The sequence below is a fragment of the Leptidea sinapis genome, chromosome 3 (assembly GCF_905404315.1).
Source record: "Leptidea sinapis chromosome 3, ilLepSina1.1, whole genome shotgun sequence".
Taxonomy (NCBI): domain Eukaryota; kingdom Metazoa; phylum Arthropoda; class Insecta; order Lepidoptera; family Pieridae; genus Leptidea; species Leptidea sinapis.
Genome location: NC_066267.1, coordinates 5,687,364 through 5,699,376, shown reverse-complemented (window position 1 = coordinate 5,699,376; position 12,013 = coordinate 5,687,364). Strand labels below are relative to the sequence as shown.

Here is a 12,013-nt window from a genome sequence, read left to right as displayed (position 1 = left end):
TAAAAAAAATTTGAAGTCATAGAAAGCTTTCGAAATTTTCTATTATTGGTTATTGTAGAGACAGAATTTTGATTGATTGATTTGAATTTCGACTTGATTCAATTTTTATAATTAAAAACAAACATGATTTATAAAATTATTCTAAATTAGCACGCGCTATTTATATTTATTTAATAATTGAGCCGATTGATCAAATCACAATAAGTATTAATTGTAACACTGTCATCAATCGAGAGTGATTCGACTGCCAGGTTCCTAGTTATTGAATTTTCAAATCAGAACATTTATCATGTTGCCAAATAAGGAGCTAATTTCTCATGTTTAAATATGGTGCCAAATTCCAAAAGATTATTTTTGTTTGGATTTATTTTGTTTTGTTTTTGTACACAGACTTAGTTTACCTCGCTTCGGTCAAATATATGCCGCAGCGATGCGGTACGACGAGCGATTGCGACATCCTAGTTGAATCGACATCCCACCTGTTATGTTAATACATATTATTCTCATTTTAAACATTAATTCTGTATATTTGCAACTACATTGCAACGAGTAGTTCACTGGTACATAGACACTACGCACATACGCAACGATTGAAAAAATGTTAGAAGCATAGTCCGTTAGGTGTTTCATCACATAGTTGCTATGCCGTCATGTTGGCAACTTTTATTACTATTCTGTTTTCAATCTTCCGTCTGTTACTTTTAAGTTTATTTAGTATTTACAACCACAGAACAGGAAAAACTAGTAGAAGTGGCATCATGTCATTTTACTACGCAAACCGAACACTACCAAACTCACGCATTTATCTATTAAATGTGTAATAGTGGGTATTACATAATATTTAATCGATTAATGTGTTAATTCTTTTTTAAGTTTCCTGTCTTAATTCCTGTCTTATGACAGACCTAAATTCACAATAACGAAAAGACGTAACTACAAATTAATTGATTATAACTAATTATAACTAATCTCATATTATTTAATGAAGTTATGACAACCTCAGAACTTTTCTTAAATTGTGAAAAATAACATTAAGAAACTTGAAATAATAGGGACTCTGTAACCACAGAACAGAAAAAACTAGTAGAAGTGGCATCATGTCATTTTACTATGGAAACCCATGTCGCCAAACTCACACATTTATCTATTAAATATGTAATACACACTTAATTCCTGCTTTATGATAGGCCTAAATTCACAATCACGAAAGAAAAAGTACGTTGTAAGCTGAAAGAATAATAGGGCAATATTTTTTCTTAGGTATATTTATAATTGAAACTATAGTCAATATTTAGCTCAATTCAAATAAAATCAAGACAGCGTACACGAACAGTCTTGGAAAGTAATAATACTAATATTATATTTACCTGGGAAGCAATACGCGCATAAAACATAGCTTTTTTTTATAAGTATTCATCGTTATACTGTGTAAACCCAAGGGCGACTAAGACATGAAATTTTATAAACCGTACTGCTTCTATACGTAATGCGCGTGTGAAAAGAAAATTTCCAGAACAAGCAGTAACGAATGATTAATAAAAAGAGAAGCTATAAGTACTGGTGAAGTATTTATAATCTTCTAACTCTTATGATATAATATGACATTTTATCTTATGATGTACATAAGCTACAATAATGGCAAACATTCCCAGAATCCATGGTTTTTGATATTTCTTCTGCTCAACCTCAATATATGCCAAATATTAAAATATAATTAAAAAAAATTGTTTGTCTATATTTAAAAATTAACGCTTATTTAGTTTAACTGGATTCTTACACATATTTGTTAAATAATAATTATTTGTACCTAAGAGACAATTAAAACTATTAATTTGAATTCATCGTAGTCTCTCTTGTACACAATTACCACAACCATATTATAACATTTTGCTTACCCTTATCGCATGGTGCATGGAAAAGAGCAATACTAGAATACAATTTATAAAGATAAAATTTATTTCGATGAAATTATATCGATATGTTCATGTATGCACTTGTTGAGTAGCAAGATATTTTTATTGTTTACATTAATTATTCTAACATAAGTTACATCGATTAAACGTAAAGGTAAATGAACCATACGTCGTAATATTATGGTTCATTTTTAATTTTATATTTTGCACAACACATAAAAAATATTAATTGAATCGGAAAATTATGATTACCGATGACAAGAAATACCTTCATTATACATATTTTTATTGCTGCTATAATTTCTACAGTCCAAAATGGCACAATCAGGTATATTTATATTTTTTAAAGAGATAATTATGCCTTATTTGACATCAAATGATTGGTCTTACTTGAGCCTCGAGTAGGTAGATTTGTAGACAAAAGTGGCGACAGAGTAACGCCCACATCCACTTCCACAAGTTTTTGAAGTGAAACTTCTTGAGAATGGTTGTGATTTCAAAACGGATGCAACGGAAAAAATGACAGGTAAGAGACATAAATACAAAAATGTGTAGGATGAAGCCGGCAAAGAATGAGATAGAAACATGCATACTATTGAAGTGAAAACTTCTTTATCATCGTTGTGATTTGAAAGTCGATGAAATGAAAAAACGACAGTAAAAAGAGCAGTCACATCAATTCATAATATTTAACATGGGAGATTATGAGATAGGAATCATAATACAATGTTTTGGTACCAGGGGATCATTTTGTCTTAAGTATGGCGCGAGTATACCTTAAATATATTCTGACTCCAAGCGCACGACGTATTACTACATAGAAACCAGGAGAACAAAATATTATTATATATGTTAGTGGTGGTAGGAATGTCTTTCATAGCAATGATATTATAGTATTAAAAGTCACGTCATTATATGTCACTAGCGCGCCGAAAAACAATCGCCTAAATGGAGTCAATTGGTTCCTTAGCTCTCTCGATACGAAAACGGTACATACGCGTTTGTTATTGACAGAAGTGCTTACAATTTGATATAGGTACAACATTAAAATGCCGTCTTGTGTTATAGGAAGATGCACTAATTACGAAAGTAAAAAAATCATAGAATTACACTCCACAGTTAAAAAACCATGAATTATGACATTTTATTTGATTTCATTATTTATCTAACAAAATAAACACTTCCTTAACTCAGACATTAATCTTGTATGGCATTATAGCGTGGGGTTCATGTGGCTCATCTATATTAGACAAACTTAATAAGGCTCAAAAACTTAACCTCAAAATTATCTTAAAAAAGAATCGCAGGTTTCCAACGGAAGAGTTATTTAAGCTGAGTAAAGTACTAACTCCAAGAAAATTATATGTATGGCAATTAGCAATATATATGGCAAAATATATTGATGACTTTCCACTTGAGCAAGTTCAGAGTCACCTTAGGCGAAGAAAACAAAGATGTTTGGTTCCACTGCGAACGTCTGGATTCGCAAAAAGACATTTTTCAGCTGCGGCGCCAAAATTATTCAATAACCTCCCTCCGGAGGCAAGTAATGTAATCCTATGTGCTCAAAACCCCTCTCGAAAAAAAATTAAAGTTGGATATGAAGAAATATTTGCTAGTCTGCTCTTTTGAAAACTTTAAATGTCTTTTTGACAAGATTTGTTGATGCTAATGCTATTTGTATTTATCACGGACACTTTATCATGTTTACTATGTACAAGTACTTCAAACTTAATACAATAACACTGTTGCACTAATATTACTTATATCTTGTATATATTATTCTTTTTTTATAACTTTTCTTATTGTTTCTTATATATGTATGATAATCCAAATAAAACTAATAACAATTAAGTTTAGTTAGGTAAATAATTCATAAGATTAAAATTTTTGATTAAATTAGAAAACTTTAATATTTTATTTTTTAACAATTAGGCCGAGGACTTTTGGACAGCCCTAGCACAGGCTTAGGTCTAATTGGGCTGCCAGTTGCAATCACCAGCCTTAAGTTTTAGTCTAATGTCTTGGTCTATAAATTATGGTGTAAATGGTTTTCACTTTTTAAGTCTCTAAATAAATAAAAAAAAAAGTCGCCATGACAACGCCAATCGCCGCCAAGCCGATCATAGATTAACGTACAGAAATGACGAAATATTGATGCTGTCTGTTGCGGGATGATCGAGGTAGAATATTTTAGGAAATGTTGTAAAAAGTCGTTGTTGCAGTAAATGTAATACGAAATGTAATAATTTTTAGTAAACAAGTGCGTATATCCGTAGCTGAACTATCAAACTACTAAAACAAGTTTTAGGGTAGGTAGCGGATGAAGACAGTGCGTGCTATTTGTTTACCTAGGAGTTTTTTCAGTAACACTGTCTCTTTCAGTATATCCCTTGCTAACTGCAGAAGAATCAAATGATCATTTTCTTCTTCTCCCATTACCTTATTGTAATAAACCCTCGACAAAAGACATTCATAAATAATATAAGATACAAAAAATAATAATTGTAATCTTAAAAGTTTTTGGGAGCCGTCGTTAGTAAAATTTTAAAAAATGGGACCCTTACCGTAGATACCTTTCGGTTTTGTTTTGGTGTCTGTATGTTTTTTATTATTTTATGTATAAATAATTGATATCATCATTGTATTAATAATAATCAATATTAAATTATTTTTTTTATAAAATCAATGACACATTACCTAATTTCAATGCAGTTTTACTACTTTATAGCTTTTACTACATGAAATCATGAATGAATCGTAATTTAGGCATAAATCACGGTGTACGGTAAAAATCATATCTGATGCATTTACTGTATTTTTTCTATACAAATACGAAGCAATTAGATTTATCTCTTTTTCTCATGCGATAATTGCATTTACTATCCTTCTTTGACGTGTAATCGTAATGTAGTGTGCTATTGCAATGTTAAATTATTCATGTGTGCGTTAGTATATCATTTTCAAGCACCGAATGTTGTCTACGTAACCTATCTATCTATACTTTTAAATATAATTGTTTCATAGCGGTTGAAATCATGTGCCATCCTAGCAACACGTACCAGGAATTCATATGCAGTTTAGAGCTTCATGCACCATGCAGGTTTCAGTTCTGAGTTCTGACATGTGTACTTTGTAGGTACGCACGCAATGTTTTTTTCTGTTCCGTGTTTACAACCCTGTACATAATTCTTGTCAAATGTCAATAAACAATCTGTCAAGTGTCAACTATGATCTTCTGCTTACAGATGTCAGTTGTCATTTTATATTGACACTTGACATTTGAGTCATTTCACAATTGCTATTTCTCTTGATGATTGTGAATTAGTCGTAATTTGTGATTATTTTTCAACTTTTAGATTTAAAATTGTGCATATGGTGATAAATAACAAAATTATATGTACCTCATGGACAAGGACTAAATATTATTATATTTGACTGTAAGTTGAATTTAAGCATTATTTAGATATTCTGATTAAGATTTGTTTTTGTTTGCTACTGCACAATAACATTTGCATTAATTTCAATTAAAAAAATATTGGTGAGACTTGCATACTATCTAAATTTCATCTACCTATAAAAAATATAATTGATTAAATATTTATCAAAATTACTGAAAAAATTGCATTAATTTGAAAGCTTGGTGTCGAAGTAGTGTTTCCTTGTGTTTACATACATATTTGGGCCAATCCTTATCATTTTTCTTACGTTAAGAATCCTAGATAAATCCGGAATCGGTCATTCAAATGTTATCTTAAACTCTTTGTGGTGCAAACTATAAATTGTCTTAATAGATAACATGCAAAACAGTCCAATTTTGCAACTACATGATACATTGCAAAATCTGCAGTGGTGCATAAATACTGTTTATGTATAGTTAGTAACATGTAACAATAATTGGTTTAGAACCTAATATGCACATAGTAATTACAGAGACAGCCTTGGTTATTGTATATTTGCTACTGTACAGTACATTTTTATGTGTATCACTCCTGGTTATATTGTTTGATTTCTAGAAATTCCTTTGAAGTCCTTGATAATTATTGTTAGTTAGATAATCTTAATATATATAAATCCAATGTCCTGACGTGTATTTCCAGTGAACTCCCAAACTAATGAACGGATTTTAATGGGGATTACTTCATGGAGTGTATGTTAGTCTAACTTGGGATTCGGGACCCATAATTATTTTTATTTCCAATATTTGTTTTGTATGTACATATTTTCTAAGAGAGGGGTTATTTATGCACAGTTTGACAGTTTTGCTGTATAACAATTTGATTATAACAGCATATTTTATTAAATATTTCTTGGTGTTTTGAAATGTTTTTGACGAATTCATAAAACCAGTATTTTATTTCAATAATGTACAGAACAATGTGTATCGGGTCAGCTAGGAGTTTATATTTGTGGTAACAACTAAGTCACAGATGTCTAAGGTACAGGTTATAGAATATATTGTGTAATAGGGTGTGGTTAAATGTTGCTGTATTGCTGTTTAACTTAATTAGTAATCTATACTAATATTATAAAGCTGCAGTGTTTGTTTGTTTGTTTGTTTGAACGCGCTAATCTCTGGTACTACTGGTCCGATTTGAATGATTCTTTCAGTGTTGGGTAGTCCATTTATCCATAGTAAAATTGCTATTTTGTAACACAAGGTAAAATAGAAAACCTATTTTTGCGTGCGCTGCAAAAACTATTGACAATAGAACAAAATGATTTACAGGCTATTATATAGGCAATATTTTATAACTTATAAAACTATCGCGTGAATTATACTTGGCATATACATACATATGGCAAAACAACGTTTGCCGGGTCAGCTAGTAACTTATAAAATTGTGATAGATGTTTAGAAATATATTTATTTACCATAGTAAGTGACAATAACTTATTGCAACAACACTTGGTAAATCATGAAGCTATATGAGTTTGTAAAGGGTTTTTGGATTTATAATTCTTTAACCTTCCAATGCAACAATTTTCGATATTAGGATATCATCCCCACCATCTGGATGTGTGGCGGTCCTCCACAGTGCGGTTTTCAAGGAGCTTTCTTCCATGTACTGCAAAGCTTTGGTATGAGCTTTCTAGTGCGATGGGTACCTTCAAAAAAAGCGCGTACACCTTCCTTAAAGGCCGGCAACGCTCCTGTGATTCCTCTGGTGTTGCAAGAGATTGTGGGTTGCGGTGATCACTTAACAACAGGTGACCCGTACGCTCGTTTGTCCTCCTATTCCATAAAAAAAAATGATATATAGACCACTTATTACCCAAAATGAATCACAACCATAACCTATTATTATTATTACAGTTGATCTCACAACCTAAATACTATTTAATTGCCAACTTGCCGCTGATAAATTGCTTGTATAGGTCAAGGTTAACATGATAATACTTGCTATAAGTTAATGACTAAAACCAGTACTTAAGGAATTGTGTCACTTATTGTCAAATAATAATATTGAATAAAAATTTGTTCCTACAACATCACAATCTGCACAAAAACAACACACACATAAATTTATGGGCATTGACAATATAAAAAGAAACAAAAGTGATTAAGGCTAGTTTGCACAGAACAAAGATTATACAATACTAGCTGACCCTATAGATGTTGTTCTGTACATAATAATAAACAAAATAATGTTTTTTTATGAATTTATCAAAATTTTTTCATAACATCAAGAATTCGTAAAGAATGCTCCCTGTTGTTATAATGTTTCACAGCGGAACTGTCAAACCATGCGTCAATAAATTCTCTCACACAAAATATGTCCATACAAAACAAATAATGGAAATAACAATAATTATGGGTCCCAAATCGATATAAAAACTATCCTATCTCTCAAGTTGGACTAAACTGCACACCATGAAGTAATCCCCATTAAAATCCGTTCATTAGTTTAGGAGGCGCGGACAAACAATGTGTCACTGAATTTATATATTTAAGATTATATTACATAACTAGTAGAATCTAGTATTCTAATATAATATTACATACTATACTATTGACATAGTGTCAGGCTTCTGCCCAAGTTCAATTTGTAGTGAACCCTTGGTAACTAACTTGGTGATTAAATGTACTTTATACCATTTTTGTACCATGTCAATGTGTTTACCAGTGGGAGGCACCTTTGCACAGAATGCCGGCGTGATTATGGGTGCCACAACAGCGCCTTTTTCTGTCGTGAAGCAGTAATGTGTAAGCATTGCTGTGTTTCGGTCTGAAGTGCGCCATAGCTAGTGAAATTACTGGGCAAATGAGACTACATCTTATGTCTCAGGGTGATGAGCGGAATAAATGTAGTGCCGCTAAGAGTTTTTGTTTTTTTTCAAGAATCCTGACTGGCACTACATTGTTATAGGTAGAGCGTATCAATTACCATCAGTTGAATGTCCTGCTCATCTCGTCCCATATTGGCATAAAAAAAATGTCAATGTGTGTACAAAATTTATTTATGATTGATTGAATATTTAAGTCTTTAAAGTTTAGAACTTGTAAGTCACATATACATATTTTTTAATATTAGTTAGTATAAGAAAATTTACTATATTTTTATAACAGTATTCAAACCCTTTAAACTGTTTCACAACAGTTTGTTATGGTATAATTGGGCAAATTTGCTCAACTCCGACGACTGTGCGCCTTCCTTTCCGTGCGTATTCCTTTTAAGGGCGTGTACGTGAATGAAAGATTCATTACACCCTTAAATTTTATTCTATTCTAAAAGGATGTATCAATAATCATCACGAAAATACGAACCAGTTAATAACTTGAGTTATTAAGAGTAATAATTCACGCAGATTATCCTATTTTGCATCGCATGCACGCTTTTTTTCAGTCCCGCAAATCCCGCGGATCCCGCAATACCGAGATCTCGGAAGCCCTAGCGTGTGGGAATATATTTGTTATACCTGGCACCCCAATTCCTCCAGTAACCGTAGCAACCTCCTCTCTTTCCTAAAGACTTCCATTCAAGTTCACAACAGCTGTTTATTCGTATTGTAAACTTATTATAATATATATATATATATGGTGGTAAATAGTACCTACTGGTGTGTGGAAAGTGTGGTGGTTCAGTGAGTTGTCAATTGCTCACCGCAACGCACATACCCCTTTAATTCAAGTTATTACTAATCACTTTTCTTTCTTTATTAAGTAAAATACTTCTCAAACATGGAGAAATATAAATTAAGTACCTATTAAGATAAACATTACGTGTAGGTACCTAATTAAGCAAAGTAAGTAGATTATTCTTTCTTTAGTCGTCATGCGAGTTGTAAGGTAACTTTAGCCTTGTCACATGAAATGTCACATTGGCCGAGGCTAAAGGTCGACCTTACATCCACAAGTAAATAGCTAAGTAGCGTGAAACAGGCGCCATATACCTACTGTCACAGTAGAGTAACTTCATACCAGTGGGAGGCTCCTTTGCACAAGAAGCCGGCTAGATTATGGGTACCACAACGGCGCCTATTTCTGCCGTGAAGCAGTAATGTGAAAGCATCATACAATTACACAAGTAGTTTACAAAAATAATTTCAGAAAATTACTTTGCAAATGACACTTAACATCTTAAGTCTCAAGGTGACGAGCGCAATTGTGGTGTTGCTCAGATTTTTTGATTTTTCAAGAATCCTGAGCGGCACTGCATTGTAATGGGTAGGGCGTATCAATTACCATCAGCTGAACGTCCTGCTCGTCTCATCCCTTATTTTATAAAGAAAAAAATTCCAGAGTTCTCGTATCGACGCACGCACACATACACATGCTTAACACGGCCGCTAAGCAATCTTGGATGACGACGAAACTAAGGAGGGCCATGCCGTATCCCGCGGATAGCGTTCGCTGTCCGAGTTATATTAGCTGTGCAGCAGATGGGGGGGTGATATTCTAAATTGTTGCGTGTAGTGCGAAGGTAGAATTCGCCCGTAGCACGGTCATTTCAAACAGCTCTTCGGAACACTTACCTTGATAGATGCGCTGGAAATTAATTTGTTAATGTTTACTCAATTCCCTTTATACACGACTCGGTCTCGGCTCTTCGCTTCTGAAGTTCTTGCATCAGGTGACCCGTATGCAGCATACGTCCCTTTGTCCTACTCCTTCATAAAATAAATGTACTCAACAGTCTCAATTTGGCCCAAGCAAGTGAAAGCAGTGTCAAATTTAAATCCGTACTAATATTATAAATGTGAATGTAAGTTTGTTTGTTACGCTTTCACCCTTAGACCGGTAAATAGATTTTGATGAAATTTTGTGCAACGATAGACGAGAGCTTTGGAAAGGACATAAACTACCTTAAATCGCGATATAAAGACTTAGAGAGGTTGAAATAGGAGATGGATTCGTCATTATCGAAGATGACACCATGAAAGTTTTTTAGGCACTTGATTACACATATATTAATTTTTGTACTAGCGACGCCTAGCAGTGATTTCGTATTTGATCATATTTTTATGATTTAGCAAATGATGGATAAACAAATGAAAGTAGTTTTGAAAAATATATAAAAACTAGCTGACCCGGCAAACGTTGTTTTGCCATATAAAGTATAATTCACGCGATAGTTTTATAAATAATAGCCTATGTGTTATTCTGGTGTGTAAGCTATATTATTGTAAAGTTTCATCGAAATCCATTCAGTAGTTTTTGCGTTAAAGAAGTTCAAACATACATCTAGAGATACAAACTTTCACATTTATAATTAACCGCAGCAGTTTGTGTATGTATATTATTTGCAAAGTATTTAAAAAAAATATGCCTAAAGCTTTGTCTAATGTTACTGTTTCGCGCGGACGAAGTCGTGAGTAATAGCTAGTATGTAATATATTGTTATTGCCACGGAATAAATGGCATTTATTTTCTCAAAATTGAATACTTTTTGATGTAATTTCTAAAATACTAGATACTACTACCGCTTCGGAAACAAATGGCGCTCAGACAGAGAAGAAGGGGCGCAAGAAACTCTCTCAGCATTCTTTTTGTGCGCCCTTTTCAATAAAAACATACAATATTGTACAGTCATTTCTATCGCTATAAAATAATCATAATCTAGTCCCAGGCTATCCGATCACTTAGATATTCAGCTGTGGAGTAATAGGATTTACGACAGAGCCATTTTTTTATAAAACATTTAAATTTATTTATAGATAATGCCTGAACAGTGGCTGGGACTTTATTATAAAAGGGTATATATAGTGAAACTATAACTTTTAATGGTTTTATATAATAGTGAATGATACTTGAAACATTAGCACCCAATCCCAAGTGACTAATTACTCTGTATAAAATTGAAATTAAAATGACCTTCTTAGTAATTTATATTGTCATACTATGTATCACATCAGTTCATTGACTCTGGTTATTAAAAATGCTATCACCATTGCAATGTAGCTCACCTAATGTCAGTGGTTATGTGTACTCTTATTTACATTGGAGAGGCTGCCCCCAAGCTATTTAATGAATAAATTTAATCTATGTAAGCAATCACGTTATATACACAAACGTGGGTCACACTAAAAATTTACACAAATTCAGCAAACCATCGCCTCACGGTGCTCAAGCAAGGTGCTTCTCTCCCAAAAGCATTTGCAAGCAACGAGCGACACAGTGTTGCACAGAAATCATCGCTCTAAAAATCTTTTCGGCTTAATTCCATTTTCGTTGCGTACGTAGAACTTTGATGTATGATAAAAAACAATTGACAAATGATTTCCCGCCAATTGTTTTTTTTTATGACTAAAAAGGTTGCAACGTTTCAAAAAATATAACATTCGAAATTCAAATAGTTCCGATTAGCTAAAAGTGCAAAACTTTAAGTGTGCCCCATGCGTAAGGATATATCTAATTCGCATTCTGATAGCGGAAAGGCAAAAGTGTGCTTAAAGACAATGAACTTTTCTCCTTAGTTGTGTGTCAACTGTCACTGTCCGAATCTATACTGAATAAATGTTTTATATTGCTGTTTATTGACCAAGAATATATTAAGCAACTGGAGTAAATGCGGTATTGTTAAGATGTATGTATATTGTCTTCTACCGCATTTATCACGGGGAGTGTTCCGAAGAGCTGTTCAACCTGATTCCTGCCG

General features: G+C 32.9%; 1 protein-coding gene across 1 annotated transcript in view; it reads left to right on the top strand.

Moving 5' to 3' along the window:
• Positions 1-5,213: 5,213 nt before the first annotated feature.
• The window catches only part of LOC126979437 (E3 ubiquitin-protein ligase RNF13-like), a 69,739-nt gene continuing 62,939 nt past the window's right edge, over positions 5,214-12,013 (top strand). Inside the window, exon 1 of the mRNA XM_050828740.1 lies at positions 5,214-5,353. The gene's annotated coding sequence lies outside the window, so the exon portion shown is untranslated. The remainder of the gene's footprint in view (positions 5,354-12,013) is intronic.